Below are 19,060 nucleotides of genomic sequence, written 5' to 3'. Positions count from 1 at the left end.
TATTATCATATAATTATACGGTAAAAACGAACAGGTACTTTACTATACAGTACGTAAGTACTGTAGCTATTATAATACAACTTACACTGTATTCGTGTAGGAAATTTGGTAGGATATTCGTTTTCACTTAAACATTTCTGTGATTAAATTGTGATAGAGCACATTATCGTATTGATCTTCTAAATCCAGTTACATGTACATAGATTTTCGTAAAATTGATTTTTACCGTTCCTATGAATTCTATGAATTCTTTATACAGGCTCAGCACAACTTCTAAAATAACATTATGTTTGCTTCAACAGAATTCATAAGGATGACAAAACATCGAACAACAAAAAACCGCTTTCTGAGTAACTGGCTTCAACAAAGCATGGCTTCACGAAATACAGTACGTTAGTTTAGAATAGTTGGTACAATGGTTATGATTTTCGCATTATGGCAGCACTGTGCTTGCTCACTCACTTCTCCAGTTGACACTTGTTGACTTGTCAGTTGTTGACTTGACTTTGACACCTGTCATTACGCGATGTCTGAGTTTGATGTGGAGCTGTTGATTACTGCAGTTTGCAACCGACCTGCGCTCTTTGGGATAAAAGTCTTGACATCTACAAGGACCTGAATGAAGTCGCCAAAAGTTGGATGGAAGATAAAAAGAACTAGTCAATAATTGCTGGGAATTTTAAGTGATATTCAACGATTTGAACCTGATAAATTGGATTGTTGAATGACAACTGAAATTTAGTGAATTTTACTGTACAACATTCCTTTTCCTCCTATTTTATTGGGTGATGAGTGGAGATTATTTATGATTTCATATTTGGATTCATCTTTTCATATTTCAATATTTTTTTGGAAAACTAGAACTTTTAAAAATTGAAAATGTTATGTTTAAACTTCTCAGGTGTTCAAAAACTTCTTGAAACCTTTGCCTGTCCTTTGTGAGGCAGGAGTATTATTATCTTAGTGCGTACTATATAATCATATGATAATGGAAAGCTTATTAAAAACAGCTATGACTCCCTTGTTTTCGGGTATTTTTGAAAATGGGACTTACGCTTGTAAGGTGGTAAATTGCAAATCCCTTACAGATGATACGATGTTCTTGATATTTATAAGAGCAGTTTTTAAATTCCCTCTTTTGCGAATAAATTCACAAAAAATTAAGGCCGTCCGGCTCGCAAAATTACTGGGTTCAAACCTCAGCTCTAGCTCAGTGGTAGATACATGAATTTTACAAATACAATCAATCACCATAAGGTTCAATGACCGGTGATTAATAATTCTTACCGCTGCTCCTATGAAGTTCTTGAAGAATACCAGTGAGGAAGTTAAAAGAATATTTGGTGACTGATTATCAGTAACCATGTACCACTAGAGAATGATAAAGACCAACTATAGTTTTTTCTAGTTGATTCTTAAAACGCTCGTCATGAATACAGGTATTCACCAATTTATCCTTCCAAAATTCCTTAGAACTTACAACGCCAGTTCTTGAAGCTCTCTGGATCCTTATATGATATAACTGGAACCTTATTAATATAATTTTCTATATACTTGTTCTGACAGATTAAAGTGATTCCCTCGGTGACACTTGGAGTGATCTGCGAAGACGCCGGCACCGGGTTGGACGCCCTCACTCCCTCATCTCCGTCAGCTGGACTCTCATCAGGATTTATTACCTCGACGACATTACTGATCCCGGTAGAGGACAAATGGGCCAGGTTTTGCAGGTCAAAATTGATGGAGCATACGCTGCCTCCTTCTCTCTCTCATGGGGTCTCCGCAGCATTGTCCTGGTGTTGTTGATCGGTCGGTGTCATAGTCATAGGGTTTGGGGGTGGTCGCTAAAGTAGGAGATTTGTGAGTTAGCTGGCGACTGGCTCATGGTGACGATATTATGGAATACTTCGAATAAATTGCCAAGTGTACTGCCAAATTACAGGAATGTTAAAATGGACTCACTGCTAGTGCCTATTCTGGATAAAATTGTGTGGTGTTAAAAGTTTCAAGTGTCATGTACATAGATTACGAAAAGACCTTTGAGTGATACAGGTATGCTTGTCAACATAGATAGATTACATTAATATAGTTCTTAAAATTTTAGGTAGGGTTTTATCTTCTTTAACAATAATAATAATGCTATTATGCTTCAAATAACCTATAACCTGGTCAGCATACAATATCTAGATTCAACAATCAAGATTAAAATTTTACTGTGAGATTTTATGGAAATTTCCATCCGATTTTCTTTATTATGAGAATTATGCTATCAAACTCGTGTGATACAGTTTGTCTGTATTTATGCAGCTTGAAAAATTTCAATTTGAAGAGCAACTTGATTATTTTAGCCAGAAACTTACAATAGATCATCAGATATATCTTGTTGAATCAACTTCAAGATTATATTTCTTGCAGCTTTCAGTTTTATCAATAATTTCATTAATCATTGATAGTGAGATTGAGTAGGTAAGCTTTTCATCACGCCCCACGTTGGGCGCCATAATTGTGTAAGGTGGTAAATTGCAAATCCCTTACAGATGATACGATGTTCTTGATATTTATAAGAGCAGTTGTTAAATTCCCTCTTTTGCGAATAAATTCACAAAAAATTAAGGCCGTCCGGCTCGCAAAATTACTGGGTTCAAACCTCAGCTCTAGCTCAGTGGTAGATACATGAATTTTACAAATACAATTAATCACCATAAGGTTCAATGACCGGTGATTAATAATTCTTACCGCTGCTTCTATGAAGTTCTTGAAGAATACCAGTGAGGAAATTAAAAGAATATTTGATGACTGATTATCAGTAACCATGTACCACTAGAGAATGATAAAGACCAACTATAGTTTTTTCTAGTTGATTCTTAAAACGCTCGTCATGAATACAGGTATTCACCAATTTATCCTTCCAAAATTCCTTAGAACTTACAACGCCAGTTCTTGAAGCTCTCTGGATCCTTATATGATATAACTGGAACCTTATTAATATAATTTTCTATATACTTGTTCTGACAGATTAAAGTGATTATCATCAAAGGATGATAAATACTGAGTGCTCTTAATAGTCTAAGATCAATATTACTTGATTCAATAATTTTATGTGCTGCGGAACACTTATTGGTACTAAAACAGCTCAAACTGTATATCACGAGATGAATTAGGATAAAATAAATTTCTATGATTTGTATGCTGACATAAAACACAAAATATATTCCCATAAACCAGTGTGTATAAAATATTCGATATCTATATTTTTTCAATATATATAGAATTTTCTTACATCTATAATTTTCTTTAAGTAAATTCTTTTCTAAAATCTGAACAATTATCACAGGATTTGCTAGTATTCACAATAGTGAGTTTTGAATTCATAAACACATTATATTTAATACTGATGCTTAGACTTCCAGTCAATTCAAAATTCTACAAATAAAAACCTGTTTGGTCTATAGATTTGATATGATATATTTTGATCAATTAACAAAATTAATAATTAACCAATTAATATTCAAACATGAGATCTCAGGGATTTATATGAGTTCGGGCCGTGCATGGAAGTAAGCTTCCTACATATATCAAATAAATTTATAAAATGTTCTTACAAACTATGTGATAGTACTCAACACGTTGTGACTTTCTATTGGATTTAAGTTAATTTTAATAGCGCTTTTAATTAATTTCCCCACTATATTTAGAAAGGCCTTGAAACGAGCTCGTTTGATTTATCACTCACATTAATGAAGTTCTCGACAGTCTTGTGGATTGAATTAATTATTTCCAATAATTAATTAGGCAGGCTCCTTTCGTCTCTGCTGGGCTAACGCGTGGTCCAGATTCTTATAGATTTCTTTCCGAATTAGAGATATATTCATGGGAATTGATTGTAAATTACGAACTCTTCAACAACACTGAGTTCACAGATAATTTAACATTTAATACAAATATTTCACATTTAAAAAAGGGTTTGGCTTGGTAATTTTTAAAATTTAAAGGAAGGAAGAACCCTAAACTCCATGTGCATCCTCTCAGGTCGAGATCTTAAGCCAGAAGAAAGAGGTTTTCAGAAAAATTTATCTCTTCCTAGAACAATTTTGTAAGCTTCTTTCTGATTGGCCTTCAATTTAGTAGATTCAATACAATTGGTCGCCTCAGAATCAGGGCTTCTTCAACTTTATAATAGAAAAAATTTAAATAAAAAGTTTTTATATAAACACATGTAGTGTTTATCTTAAATTAATTTCATAAATAAATCGCAGCACACGATTTTAATTGTTAATATACATTTAGTTTTTTATATGAGTTTTGTATACTCTGGATTTTCGTGCTTTTTAGATTATAATAAATATTATTTATACAGCAATAATAGTTGTCCGTATTTCTATACATCAACCTTCCTTAGTATATATAATAATACATCTTTTGTGAGTAAATTTTTATAATTCAACCTATTATACTGGTTGATCAAACGATCAGCTGATTCGCTCAGTATTGATTCAAATAATTATCGATTTATTCAAGATCGACTGATTCTTTTCAAAAATGTAAACAAATAATCCTAACCTCAACGTACATGCAAACTTTTATTTTTTATAATCCGCCAATAATAAGTAAGCCGCTTTATAATTTTTAACTTTGCCAATGGATTCTCATAGTTGTGGAATCACAATTATACATGTTTTCTTATTGTTTTTGATAATACTATTACTCTTTATCGCTAATAATATTCGATTTAAGTTGATTGATCCTTTGACTAGGTCTAACTTCTTTTCCATTTTATAATTCTATTAAAATTCACTGGTTCATTTCAAAATATTTGATGGTACTAAAATACCACGTGACACGCTTTATAGCATTTGGGGTTGCTGAATCCAAATCCGAAATCAGAAATCTTCTATCTATATTTTTAAGGAAGCTAGACTTTGAGAAAAAGTGATGAGTCATACTTTGAGCAAACGTCGGTGTAGTTGTTAGATCTGTCGGCTTATTCGTAAGATCCCCATGTGAAAGCACAGGAGAGCTGCAAAATATGAAATATGATCTTCCATAATATGATCTTCCAGGAGCGAGGACTCTGCCGTGTGAAACTGGTCTTACACTCAGTACTTTACTGTCCTTGAAAAGAATGATCGTGGGGAATTGATTCTCCTTGAAGCCTATTATTTTTAGTATTCGTTTTTGAAGTTTATAGAGAGGTTCAACATGTATAAAATTCGTAGCTCCCCAGTTAATTATGACGTATCTTAAAATTGATTGCACTAAAGAAAAATAAACAGTTTTTAATGTCTCATAGTTGAGGATTTTACGGAGTTGATAGAATTTGTAGAGAAGCTTCCGCCTCTCTGTATTGTATTGATTGTCGGGGACGATGAAAAAATACTTAACATTTCTCAATTAAGAATAATAAATTGTAAAATAAATGAATTATTTCTTAATTATTTATTAAGGAACTAATTAATAATTCCTTTATCGTTTTAGTGGAATTAAGGCGAACTCTCACATTCATCAGTATTATTTTAAGTGCCCGTTGCAATGAGAATATTATTCCCATAAGTTCATATGAGACTTCATACTCGCACGGCAGGCCTGAATGAAAATAGTCCCATTCCCATTCCCATTAGAACTAATGGGAATTAAAGTTCACTGTGGCGGAAACGTTCACTGATACTGATATGTGGGAACCCGCCTTTATAATGCATACCAGGTGTGTTTATGTATCTATAAGGCTAGGCGCATAACAGTTAGTCAAGACTAGACAAGACATGATCAGACACGTTCAGTCACAATACTTCACATAGTTGCTTATCAGTGTGAGTTGCGTCATAAGCAACAATGTGAAGTATTGAATGAAAAAGTCTAAGAAATTGTCAAAAACCACAGATTTATTGATACTTAGAAAGACCGGTTTCAGTTATTACACCATTGTCAATCTATGATAAACTAAAACTAATATAAGAGCAGCAGAATTTATACTAGTAGGCGAGTACTGCTATTGGTCAAGGGCATGAACGCCTGCCATTGGCCCAGCTAGACAGTCTCTCCCACTCAACGGTGTGACAAAATGACGGCTTAAGCAACAGAATCGCCATGATAACAAAATTTACTTTCAGTACAAAATAAGAAACAAGAACTATCTTTCACACTTGTTTTCTTGGTTCTTATTTTGTACTGAAAGTAAATTTTCTTATGGCGATTCTGATGCTTAAGCCGCCATTTTGTCACACCGTTGAGTGGGAGGAGACTGTCTAGCTGGGCCAATGGCAGGCGTTCATGCCCTTGACCAATAGCAGTACTCGCCTACTAGTATAGATTCTGCTGCTCTTGTATTTAGTTTTAGTTTATCAGAGATAGACAATGGTGCCATAACCGAAACCGGTCTTTCTAAGTATCAATAAATCTGTGGTTTTTGACAATTTCTTAGTCTTTTTCATTCAATATGAATTACTACCACAATATCGGCTTCTCAACTTCACAAAAAAAATGTGAAGTATTGTGACTAAACGTGTCTGATCATGTCTTGTCTTGACTAACTGGTGTGCGCCTAGCCTGAGAAAGCTATTGTAAATTTTGTAGGACTGACAATAAAATTATTATTATTACCTATTTATTATCAGACCTAGCCAAGGCCAGTGTTTACCTGACGCAGTCAGGTTGAAAGAATAAAATACCTTGAATTCTAATTACTATGGTAGTAATATAATATTTTGTACTGGTTCTTTACCTTTGCTGAAGGCCGGGTTGACGTGGTTCACTCTATTCAAGATGTTTAAATCAATGATTTTCTCCTTTTCAAATAGTTTACAAGTGATGTGTTTTGTAACATGTACAGAATAAATTATATTAGGCTAAATCTATATATATAAAAGCGAAATGGCACTCACTCACTGACTGACTGACTGACTCACTCACTCACTCACTCGCATAACTAAAAATCTACCGTACCAAAAACGTTCAAATTTGGTAGGTATGTTCAGTTGGCCCTTTAGAGGCGCACTAAGAAATCTTTTGGCAATATTTTAACTCTAAGGGTTGTTTTTAAGGGTTTAAAGTTCGTCTTTTAGCATGTATATTCTTCTTCTCCCAATCTCTCAATTATAATTGAAATTTCCATATCATATGTTACTATAGAACATCTAATCTAGATAGAGTACCTCTTTGAAACAGTTGTTAACTGGCAACTAAATTAATAATTTTGTCAGGTTGGCATTAAGTTGAGTTGTCTTTGTTAGGTTGGCACCAAGTTGAAGATTTAAATGCATTTATCGCGGAAAAATATTGATTGGGCACTGCTACTTCAATCCTGGGAATATTATATTACTAGCAGTCAGGATCGCTTCGCTCGCCATATCCGTTTAGTCTGGACCCCCGACTGGATTGTCCTAACATATGATAAAAATACAGGCGAGCGAAGCGAGCCTGCTGATCTCATTCTTGGACGATCCAGCCGGGGGTCCAGGGGGCGGAGCCCCCTGGCTAGACGGATATGGCGAGCGAAGCGAGCCTGACGGCTAGTACATGATAAAGTTGAACAGCAATGTGATTAATGTTCAACTGATGTGCCATGCTTATGAAATAATATTATTAAGGGTCATACCTGTGTGTAAGGTAGATGATTTGTTCAAGAAGGCTGTACAAAGTCTACTGTTCTTAGAACATCTAATTGGTAGAATGAATATTATTTAAATCATGTTTCGTTTGTGCTGTATCTTGAGTACTGTATCGCTATTTCAGATATATAATTCACAGTGGTTTTAATATTATCTACTAATAGGAAAATTATTCTCATTCTTGTTGAGATATTTTTCTACCAATGTTATTACATCACAAACATAGATAAATAAATAGTTAATGGGTTATTATCCATCCAGAAAAATTCTTATTTAATTGGTAGGAAAAAGCGATGGTTCAAAAATGAGTTGTTCCTAGTTTAAAATATCTGACGTCTCTTTAGAGAGAAATTAATTTCATTACTAATATTATGTTCATTAAAAATCTGGTGTGGCACACTCACACAACTTTCCTTGCCGTTATGAAAATTGATCACCTGACGCTAGTGTTCACGCGCATCACAGTCTACTATTATTCAAAGAAATACGCCAGCTGGTGACAGGACAATAACGCAGAAGACACACGAAGTCTGCTATCTCTTCATAGTGAATGATTCAATAGAATCAACAGTTTATTGCAATTGAAATAATAACATTTTCTCGAATTTCAAGCTTATTTCCAATTTTATGTGAAAATGCTACTGAACATTAATTGTAGAGATTTTCATGCTCAATCTTTTCCACTTAAATTTTTTCGTTTAAATTGTATTTGAAGCCTGATAATTGAGAATCTGAAATCAAACTTTGCATAGATGGGGCGGAGCTCCTGAAATTTTTACAGATATGAGACTTGTGGCAGTTGATAGAGCTTATCGATGACTATTCCTGGTATAACTTTAATCGAAATCGTTGGAGCCGTTTTCGAGAAAATCGCGAAAAACCCTGTTTTTGACAACATTTTCGCCATTTTAGTCGCCATCTTGAATCGCATTTGATCGAAATTTTTCGTGTCGGATCCTTATATTATAGAAATTTGATTTGAGCTAGTATAGAAATTTAGAAATTGGGGTACCTTAATTTTTTTCGGAAAGCAATACTTTCCTTACCTATGGTAATCGGGCAAGGAAAGTAAAAAACGCTTATCAGTAAATTGGCTTTATTTTTTCATATCTATAATATGTAGAATAATTCATATAATACGATTCGTGTAGCCTACTGTAGGCTACCGTTTCAAATTTCATTAGTTTTTCTTGTCGTCATCGTTGTCTTTTTTGCCGGGATACCAGTCACCAACCGCTAAAGTATAAATGATAAAGCACACCAACAATAGCTGCTGAAGATTGGGCATCTGAAATTGAAAATGAATGATTCGACTTGATAAATCTTATTCTTCAAACAGTATCAAAAATAAATGAAACTGTTAGCTAATAAATCTACGGGATTCGAATTGAATATTTGACGCATAATCTCGTTTTAACTACCTAACTTATTATCTTAAAATTCAGCTTAAAGATTCTGAATTCATTGCCGATGGTAATAGGCCTGTTTGCATTTTTCTATTGATTGATTCTAATTTCATAATTGGAACAAATTCAATTTGTAATGAAAAGTTTACCTAACGATAGAAGTCCAATCATATAGTTTCTTAGCCGACAGGCCGATAGTCTCTAAGCTCTGAGTCTCAGAACCTGGCAAACATCATCTGTTTAATCTAATAGATTTTATAAGGACGGAAAAAATCGTACGAACAAGAATCGATGTGTGTGTGCAGGGCTTTACTCATAAATAAATGGCAAGTCAGTCAATTTTTAGCGGAAAGTATTCAATTTCAATGAGGATTATTCATATAATTTTTTTTAATAGGAAATAAATCTTTTTTCGTATACTTTTTCAATCAATTTTAATATTTATTCATTCAACTTCCAACGGTAACACCAATTTTACAAGAAAAAACAATAACAGTAGAAAAACTGATAGGCTACAAGCAAAAAGTATAAACCATAGATAAAAATATATATCTCAGTACTGTTTCAAATTATTTTGTCAACATGTTTCGGACATTAATGTCATTTTCAAGTCCGAAACATGTTGTGGCAAAATAATTTAAAACGGTACTGAGATTTATATTTTTATTATTTATATTAAAGTAGCTCTAAAGAAAAAAGACAAGTATAAACCATAAACAATATTTGAATATAAAATGGTATGAATAAAACAAGCAGAAAATACGAAAACAAAATACATGAAAAACAAAGTTAACAGGAGATATAGATCAAAACTGAAAAAAACATGAAATAGGAACAATACGAGCAAACAAGTAAATGAACACCAAAGTCCCACACGCAGAACTCTCATCATGTCTCCTGAAAGAGCTATGAACACCCCAAAGAAATGAACTTCAGCTGCAGCAGCCACACAACCGGAGCGAAGTATTCTATAGACAGCCCACTATTATAGGCGAAGGCCGTTGTGCGAAAGCGTCTGCTGAAATAGCAAATTGTGCGAAAATAGTCCTTGAGCTATTATAAATATTTATAGTTCAGTAAATTTGATAGGATAATAACTTTGATTTTCAGAATCTATATATAAAAGCGAAATGGCATTCACTCACTCGCAGAACTAAAAATTTACTGGACCAAAAACGTTCAAATTTGGTAGGTATGTTCAGTTGGCCCTTTAGAGGCGCACTAAGAACGGATTTGGAAAAAAATCCAAAGATACGCCCAAAATCTGCGTTTTTTCAGCGTTTTCTCAGCTTTATCGAAAACAAATGAACAGATAATGTTCAAATTCAGTACAGAAGCTCAGCTAGGGTGTTATAATGTTGTGTTAAAAGGAATTTGCAATAACGTCAAAGATCCGCCCAAAATTAGCGTTTTTCCAGCGTTTTGCTGCTTTTTCTCAGATTTATCGAGAACAAATGAACAGAAATTGTTCAAATTTAGTACAGAAGCTATATAAGCTAGGTTGTAATAATGTTGTGTTAGAAGGAATTTGAACGCCCGCCATAACGCCAAGGATATGCCCAAAATTAGGCTAGACTGGAGTACAATAATTCTCATAATATCCTAACGAAATTTTCCACCTTGCACTAAATAATTGAAATAATTCGGTGATTGAATCGAGCGAGGAAGTACTTTGACTTTCTGATGGAATGAAGCATGCTCAAACGAAAAATGCAGGCAAGCGAAGCGAGCCCGCTGATCTCATTTTTGGACGATCCAGTCGGGGGTATGGTGATCGAAGCGGGGTGACGGCTTGTGGAACTATAAAACTATTTTCATTATATTTGTGTTTGTAATGCCGGGTCTACACGACAACGATATTTGCGCAAACACCCAGATTTGCGTAAACCTGGCTTTGAGCCAAGTTTGCTCAAACCTCTGTTCACACGACACCAACTCTAACACAAACCTCAAGAGAGTCACACCACAGAAGAAGTGCTGAGATTCTATTCAGTTCGCTATCGATTATGTTGTGCAGTGCAGTTTGTGTTCCTCACCCGCAATGGACGAGCTACTCTTGTTTTCCATCTATGTTATTTGCCTTTCAAAAAGTATTAAAAAAAAGGAATTGGTTGGATAAGTTACTACTTAACAGTAATATAGAACTAATTGGGTAGGTAATCATGTATAGTCTTCTCAATAGTCTTCAGTGGACCAGGTTGAATAGGACTTTTCTGGAGCTTTTAGAATAAGATTTTTTTATTTAGTATGAACTCTTTCAACGAGTTATGTAACATTCTGAGTGATGACGTTTTTAAGACGGGAGAAATTGAAAATGTGAATTATGATTTAATCACTGATAATGAAACAAGTCCAGTTAACTATATGAACATTTTTAAAATGAACATTCGTAGTATTTATAAGAACTTTAATGAATTCATAGTGTGTCTTAATAATTTCAAAGTGTCATTCGATATAATAATTCTAACTGAGACTTGGTATTCTGGCGATAAGCCTATTAATTTTTATATTGATGGCTACAATTTGCTAAACCAGCCCAGTAAACTTAATAAATGCTCAAAAAGCATTCGTCCGATTATTAATAATGCTGTCTTTGCATGTATATTAACAAAAAATATAATTTCACAGTTTTAGATTGTGAGTTGATAGAAGTTAACGCGCTGAGTGTTATTGTTGAACTGGGTAATGATTTGATAATACAAGTTATCGCAGTCTATAGTTCTCCGAACAGCAACACAGATAATTTTATCCGAGTGTTGAATAACTATCTTGAATCTCTTCCGAATAATCGTAATGTAGTTTTTGCAGGTGATATTAATATCGATATTTTGAGCACTGATCGCTGTACATTCCAGTATCTGAATGTTATGAATGAAAATGGTTTTAATTCTTTAATTAACATTACGACTAGAAAGGTGGATAATAGTCAGTCTTTAATTGATCATATATTCTTCAGGAATTCTACACATTCTATCAAACCAAAAATAGCTTATGTCTTTAAATTAAATATCACTGATCACTTTGCTACCACTCTTTATATAGATCTAAACAGTAAATTGCCTCACACTCCCGTCACACAGACAAATATAATCACTATGATTGATTTAAATAAACTAAAATCATACCTACTGCACGAAAAATTTCTGAACAATAATGATTCTGTTGATTCTGTGGTTGAGAGGTTTGTTAATACGCTTACAAATCATATATATATTTCTAAATATGAAGAAAAAATTAAACATAAGAAAAACCACTGAAACCATGGATCACGCTGGGCTTGATAGAGTCTATTAATGAAAGAGATAAAATTGCCAAGCAACTAAAGAAGGAACCTTTCAATACTAAATTGAAAAATAAATTCAGGACATTGTGAAGACGTGTTTCTGATATCTGCGAGAGCAGTTGCTAAATTCCCTCTTTTGCGAATAAATTCACAAAAAATTAAGGCCGTCTGACTCGCAAAATTGCTGGGTTCAAACCTCAGCTCTAGCTCAGTGGTAGAAACATGAATTTTCTCAATACAATTAGTCACCATAGGGTTCAATGACCGGTGATTATCAATTCTTACTGCTGCTTCTATGAGGTTCTTGAAGAATACCAATAAGGAAATCAAAAGAATAGTTGATGACTGATTATCAGTAACCATGTACACAAATAAAGAATAATAAAGACCAACTATAGATTTTCTAGTTGATCCTTAAAAACGCTTGTCATGAATACAGGTGTTCACTAATTTATCCTTCTAAAATTCCTTAGAACTTACAACGCCAGTTCTTGAAGCTCTCTGGATCCTTATATGATACTGGGTCCGGCAGTCAAACCTGACGGTTTTTAAGTGGGGATAGGTGGTGGTGGGGGTGACTGGGCGGGTGGGGATGGGCGCCATCTTGTTCACCTTGAGTGGAAGCTCATTAGTTCAGTAACAATGGAGCGTTGGACCGCTGAACATTGTGCGTTTGTAGTCGAGACGTTTTTTAGAAATAATGATTCTGTGATTCTAACGCAAAGGAGTTTCCGTATACGGTTTAACATTCCCCCTCGTGGTGCGATCCCGTCACGAAACACAATTCTTCTGTGGGTTCGGAACTTTCAGAACACTGCGTTTGGAACCACAAGAAGGAGAGGAGGATCACCTCGAACGGTAAGAACTCCTGCTAACGTTGAGGCTGTTCGACATGCTTTTGAACGGAGCCCTCGTCGCTCTGCCATTCGTCACGCCCAAGCTCTTCGGATCTCCGACCGGTCTGTGAGACGTATTCTTCATGACGACTTGAGCTTCCACCCTTACAAGATTGCTATTGTTCAAGAGTTACAAGCAGGAGATTTTGGTAGAAGGTTGAATTTTGCTGAAACCATGTGAAGAAAGATTGAGGAAGACCCTGGAATCATTGTTTTGACTTCAGACGAAGCTCATTTCCACCTTAATGGATGTGTTAATAAACAAAATTTCCGTTATTGGGCCCCAAATAACCCACGGGAACTTCATCAGCGGCCTTTTCACTGTGAAAAAGTAACTGTCTGGGCTGCAGTGTGTAGGTCAACAGTTATAGGGCCTTATTTTTTTGAAGAGGGTGGCCATACAGTGACAGTGAACTCAGAGCGTTATGTTGCCATGATCCGTGACTTTCTCATTCCTGAGTTACGTCACCACCGCATACCTCTCAGGAGGGTATGGTTTCAGCAGGACGGAGCTACTGCCCATACCTCGCGGGCCTCCATGGCTCAACTCAGAGGATTTTTCCCAGGCAAGCTGATCTCGCTCAGGGGTGACATTGAATGGCCAGCACGTTCTCCCGACTTGTCCCCTTGGGACTTTTATCTGTGGGGGTATCTCAAGGGAAGAGTGTATGTTGACAAGCCAAGAAATTTGGATCAACTGAAGGAGAATATTCGGCGAGAACTTCGTGAGATCCCGCGGCAAACGTTGGAGAGAGTCATGACGAACTTTTCCAAGAGACTCGTACAGTGTACAGAAAATGGTGGTCAACATTTAAATGACGTAATTTTTGCGCCGTAAGCTATTTTTCAATTTTTTTTAATACTAAATGTAATTTCCAATTCTCCTCTTTACAATAAAAAAAATATAAATATATCTCAACAGCTTTTAATTTATCCAATATCAAAAACCGTCAGGTAATCGCAATAAGGAAAATTATGAGAGATTATATTACAACTAGTATTTTGAACGGTAGACAAGTGATCAAATTTGTAAAGCAAGATATTTATGTGGTCCCAGTTTATTTAAGCGGTGGCTTACAAGCGGATTGGGATTTTGATTATTATGCACTGTATGATTTTTATCTCGTGGAATGATACTAATAACCTTATTGTGATGGGTGATATGAATGGGAGAATTGATAATTCTCAGAATCTACCTCCAGATTTGAGTTTAGATAATATCACTGTGAGTCATATCCGTAGTTCCAAAGATAGTTTTATTAATGCAAAAGGTAGAAAGACTATAGATTTCTGCGAAGATTTTAACTTGTTAATATTAAATGGAAGAGTTAGGGGTGATACTGATGGTGAATATACTTTAATAAATGCAAGGGGAGCTTCAGTAATCGATTTATGTTGCGTAGCATTAGATCGTTTAAAAGTAGTTAAGGAATTTAGTGTTTTACCTGCAATGTTTTCAGATCATATGCCTATTGTTTTGAATGTGTTTAGTGATAAGTTGGAATTCAATCAAAATTTGCTACCGTTATTACCGAAATTGACATGGGGAAAACTAGATGACAGTGGTTATGCTGAAAGGCTTGCTGGGGAGAGTCGTAAAATAGATTTTCTACCAGGAAACATAGATGCAGCAAATAATTTATTGACAAAATTGATAGCTGATTCAGCTAGCGGCTCAATATCGCAGAGAGGAAATAAGATTGATGTCAGGAAAAATGCCTGGTTTGATGGAGAATGTGTAAGATACAGAGATCGCGTGTTTGCGCTTCTCAAATTATTTAGAAGAACGAATTCCAAGCAAGTGAAGAACGATTACACGTCAAAGATAAAGGAATATAAGTTGTTATGTAAGAGAAAGAAAGAAGCTTATTGGGCCGACATTAAGGAAAAACTAAAAACTGTAAGGGATTCTAAGAAATTTTGGGAGCTGGCTCGGTTTTTCAGGGAGGGAAAACTTACGCGAAGTGGAAATATTAGTCCAGAACAATGGATACAGCACTTTAGACAGTTGTATACACCTGTTAGATGTAGTGGACCGATATCGTGGGTTGAGCCTCTTGTTATCGACGATTCATTAGACAAGCCAATCGAGATAACAGAAATAGATTTAGCTTTGAAAAAAGCTCGAAACAATAAAGCACCAGGTGTTGATAGAATACCGGCTGAGTTTTTTAAAGAAGCGCCAATAGAATTCCGACAGCTACTGTGCATGTTTTATAACCGTATATTTCGTTTTCTTGATGTACCAGAGTCATTCACAAAGTCTATAATATTTCCATTGTATAAGAAAAATGATCCCAATAATCCTGAGAACTACAGAGCGATTTCATTTACTAATGCAATTTACAAAATATTTGTAAGTTTCTTGTTGACAAGATTGGAGAAGTGGATTTATGGTCGAGAAGTCATAAGTGAGAATCAAGCAGGTTTTCGGAAAGGTTACTCCGCAATTGATAACATTTATATTCTTTTCAACGTAATTAAACATTCTCTATCCATGCGTAAAAGATTATACTGTTTCTTCGTCGATTATAAAGCTGCGTTCGATTCAGTAGAGAGACAAGCACTCTTTTATAGACTGGCTGAGATAGGAGTTTCAAATAAATTTGTTAATTTAATAAGAGCACTATATGGGCCGAATGCAAAATCATCAATATGGTGCAAGGAGGGGCGTCAAACTGAAGACATAAGTATTGAAAGCGGATTAAGGCAGGGCTGTCTGATGTCTCCACTTTTGTTCTCCGCATTTATTTATGATATTTGCGATATTTTGGGAGGGGGAATTAAGGTAGGAGATATGAAATTGAACGCTCTTCTTTATGCAGATGATCTTGTAATCATTTCCGATAATGTTACTGAAATGCAGAGAATGATCGATAGACTACATACTTATTGTAATCGCTGGAATCTTGTTATTAATATGGAGAAATCAAAGATGATGGTTTTTAGAAATGGAGGAAAGCTATGTAAAAGGGAGAAGTGGAAGTATGGGGGTGAACCTGTAGAAATTGTGAAGGAGTATAAGTATTTAGGTTTAGTTTTTACATCAACTCTGTCATTAACGGCTCATTTCAGGCAAAAATTAAGTACAGCAAAATTTGGAATTCAAAGTTTGTGGAATAAACTGATAGCAAATGACAAAGTGACTGTCTCAACAAAATGGCAAGTTTTCAATGCAGTTAGTAGATCAACGGTTACTTATGCAGCACAAGTGTGGGGTTATCAGGAAAGAAACGATCTAGAAATATTCCACAGATTTTTTATTAAGCGTCTTTACTGGTTACCTAGAAATACTCCTAATTATATATTGTATTTGGATACTGATGTAAAAGAAATGTATCTCCAAACTTTAAGAATGAACAGAGATTATGTTTTGAAAACAATAGCGTTATCAGATAACAGGTTTCCCAAAAAAATTACCATTACGATGGCTCAAAATAAGTTTGGATGGTGCGAGGAGTGGAGAAGGCTGTTCGGATTGAATGATATTAATTGAGTGGACCCAGTGACTCAGTCTGATGAATGGAAATTGAGAAGCTCGGATGTAATTAATAATATTGAAGAAAAGTGGATAAGAGATTTATGGAATAGATCTGAAAATGCACATTATCACTCAATCTATGCTGAGCTCAGACTGGAAAATAATCAAATGAATAAAAGCTACATGTATGATAAGAATAAGAGACGGTTCATTAGTAATATATTCAAAGCAAGAGGCTCCTTATTGCCATTAAATTTCAGACCGGGTAGAGAGGGGGCTAATATAATATGTTCTTTGTGCAATAGTGGAGAAAGGGAAGAAATTTATTATTTTATAGGCCGCTGTAAGGTATTGGGAGAGCAAAGGAAAAATTGGTTACAGCACCAAGTACTAGGAGACGAAGTAGTGCGGAGATATCTTAACGGGGAGGACTGGGTGCGGTTGGAGGGGTATTTAAGATCAGCGGGAACATATAGAAATTTCCTTATTAATGAATTCAACTTTTGAACTGTGAAATAGTTAGTACTCTTAACCTAGGCTTCTCTGTAATATATTGTTTTTGTTATTGTTGTTTACCTGAATCTTATCTTGTTTTGTAAATGAGAATAAACTTTGTTTTTCAATTATAGTTCAATAATAGTTCGTCTATGTTGAGGAAGGCTTATAACTATTCTTGTATAGAGTACCGGAATCAATGACTGAAATTTATCAAACGTTTTATCTTGGTTAGTTAAGGAAAACTATTATCTTTATCTACCAACTCTGGCTGACGGCTTCGGCCATGCCTAATGAATTTTTGTCAACCATAGAATGAATAATACTACATGTTACTTCATTGGATAAAATGTAAAGTGTTTATTATTCGATGTAATTGTGTATTGAGAACAATAAAATTCTTTTCTATTCTATTCTATTCTATTGGGAGGGAGGAAACAGGCAAACCCTTCAATATCTTTCCTTCAAATTTATATCAGTCCGAAATAAGCTTTATAGGATTGGTGAAATATTATGTACGATATTAAGTACGATTTATTAGAGTCTTTAAATGTAAATAACTTTGAAACGGTTTGAGATATCGATGTGAGGCTATCGCCATTAATTTTCTTTTGTAATCATGTACCATAATAATGAGCTTTATCATGTATCATCTTATTCCCTTTGAAAAATTGAGTTGGATTCAAAATGACGGTTCCAAGATGGTGGACCAAAATTTTGAAGTGAAAGATAAGTAGTTTTTCAATCGAATAGGATTCGCAAATTATTTCTACTGTCGAATTATACTTTTAAAATTAATATTTAGCTGTTACCATCATTTTCACCAACATAAAGGGTCTAATTAAAAACTAGAAATAGATAGGAGTGGCAGACAAGATCAGCTTCTCAAAAGAATGAGGTGGATTCAAAGATGGTGAGACGGGAGTGGGGAGTCTGCTCCTCGAGGGAGCACGATTCAGTCGTATGATATGAACAGTATTTAAATAGTATTATAGTAATGTTATTTGTTTCGATACATTTATTGAACTAAACATTCAAAGTAACTAACAACAGGCTAATTCCATTAAAATATTATACCATACCAATATTACTAGAAGATCAGTCAAAGCAAATGAAACCCCAATCACCAAAAGCTAGAGAATAGAAATGAATGGATTAGTTGTATGATTTACCAAAATTGAAGAAATAAACTACTTACAGATATCTTTGCCAGATTGAGCATGATTCAATGTAAGGTAGCACGTAGCAGTAATCAACTCGAATTGGTAACAAATTAGATAATTCTTCTCATTTATACACGCTGGTTTCTCGTGTCTGTCAATTGCGTAATTTGAAACAGAACCAATAAACCAAGAATTGGAACAAGAATTCAATTATTAAATTGCTTTTTACGAGTGACGTTCCAAACTTCAATATTTACTCATCCGGAATTTTAGAAAATATGAACGTATATGACGTCTAACATACCATATTTTGTCAAATAAAACTTTTTCAATTATGCTGATTATTATCATTTTTCTGAATAAAACGAATATACCTCGATTAACATCGATTAATATCGGATGACGTTGATGCAAACATCAATATTTACCACTTTGCTATTATTGTCGAGAACAAGTTATTTCTCATTTACACTGATCATAACTCACCGTTATGAATGGAAGTATAATCACATGTTAAGGAAAATTCCTGTGACTTGAGACTTGGGCCTCAATTTTTGTCGAAAACAAAATCGTTGAATTATATTGACCATAATTCACGCTTATGATGAAAAGAGGGACTCTTCTGTCCTTAGCCTATTGAAATAGGCTAATTGAGTCTATTGAAATAGACTAATAATTTGAGAAAATTATTGAAAGTGAAGATTTAACGATACACGAGTTACTTGAAATGTT

At 34.6% G+C, this 19,060-nt stretch overlaps 1 long non-coding RNA gene across 1 annotated transcript; it reads right to left on the bottom strand.

Moving 5' to 3' along the window:
* Positions 1 to 8,683: 8,683 nt before the first annotated feature.
* Positions 8,684 to 18,516, bottom strand: LOC111045782. Its single transcript, XR_002605730.2, has 2 exons — positions 18,364 to 18,516; positions 8,684 to 8,892 (listed from the first exon to the last, which is right to left on the bottom strand). It is a non-coding gene; the product is annotated as an uncharacterized LOC111045782 (long non-coding RNA).
* Between the last annotated feature and the right edge of the window lie 544 nt (positions 18,517 to 19,060).

The sequence above is a fragment of the Nilaparvata lugens genome, chromosome 4 (genome assembly GCF_014356525.2).
Source record: "Nilaparvata lugens isolate BPH chromosome 4, ASM1435652v1, whole genome shotgun sequence".
In the NCBI taxonomy this organism is placed as follows: domain Eukaryota; kingdom Metazoa; phylum Arthropoda; class Insecta; order Hemiptera; family Delphacidae; genus Nilaparvata; species Nilaparvata lugens.
Note: the sequence above shows the minus strand (reverse complement) of the source record. Positions and strands in the feature narration are given on the sequence as shown.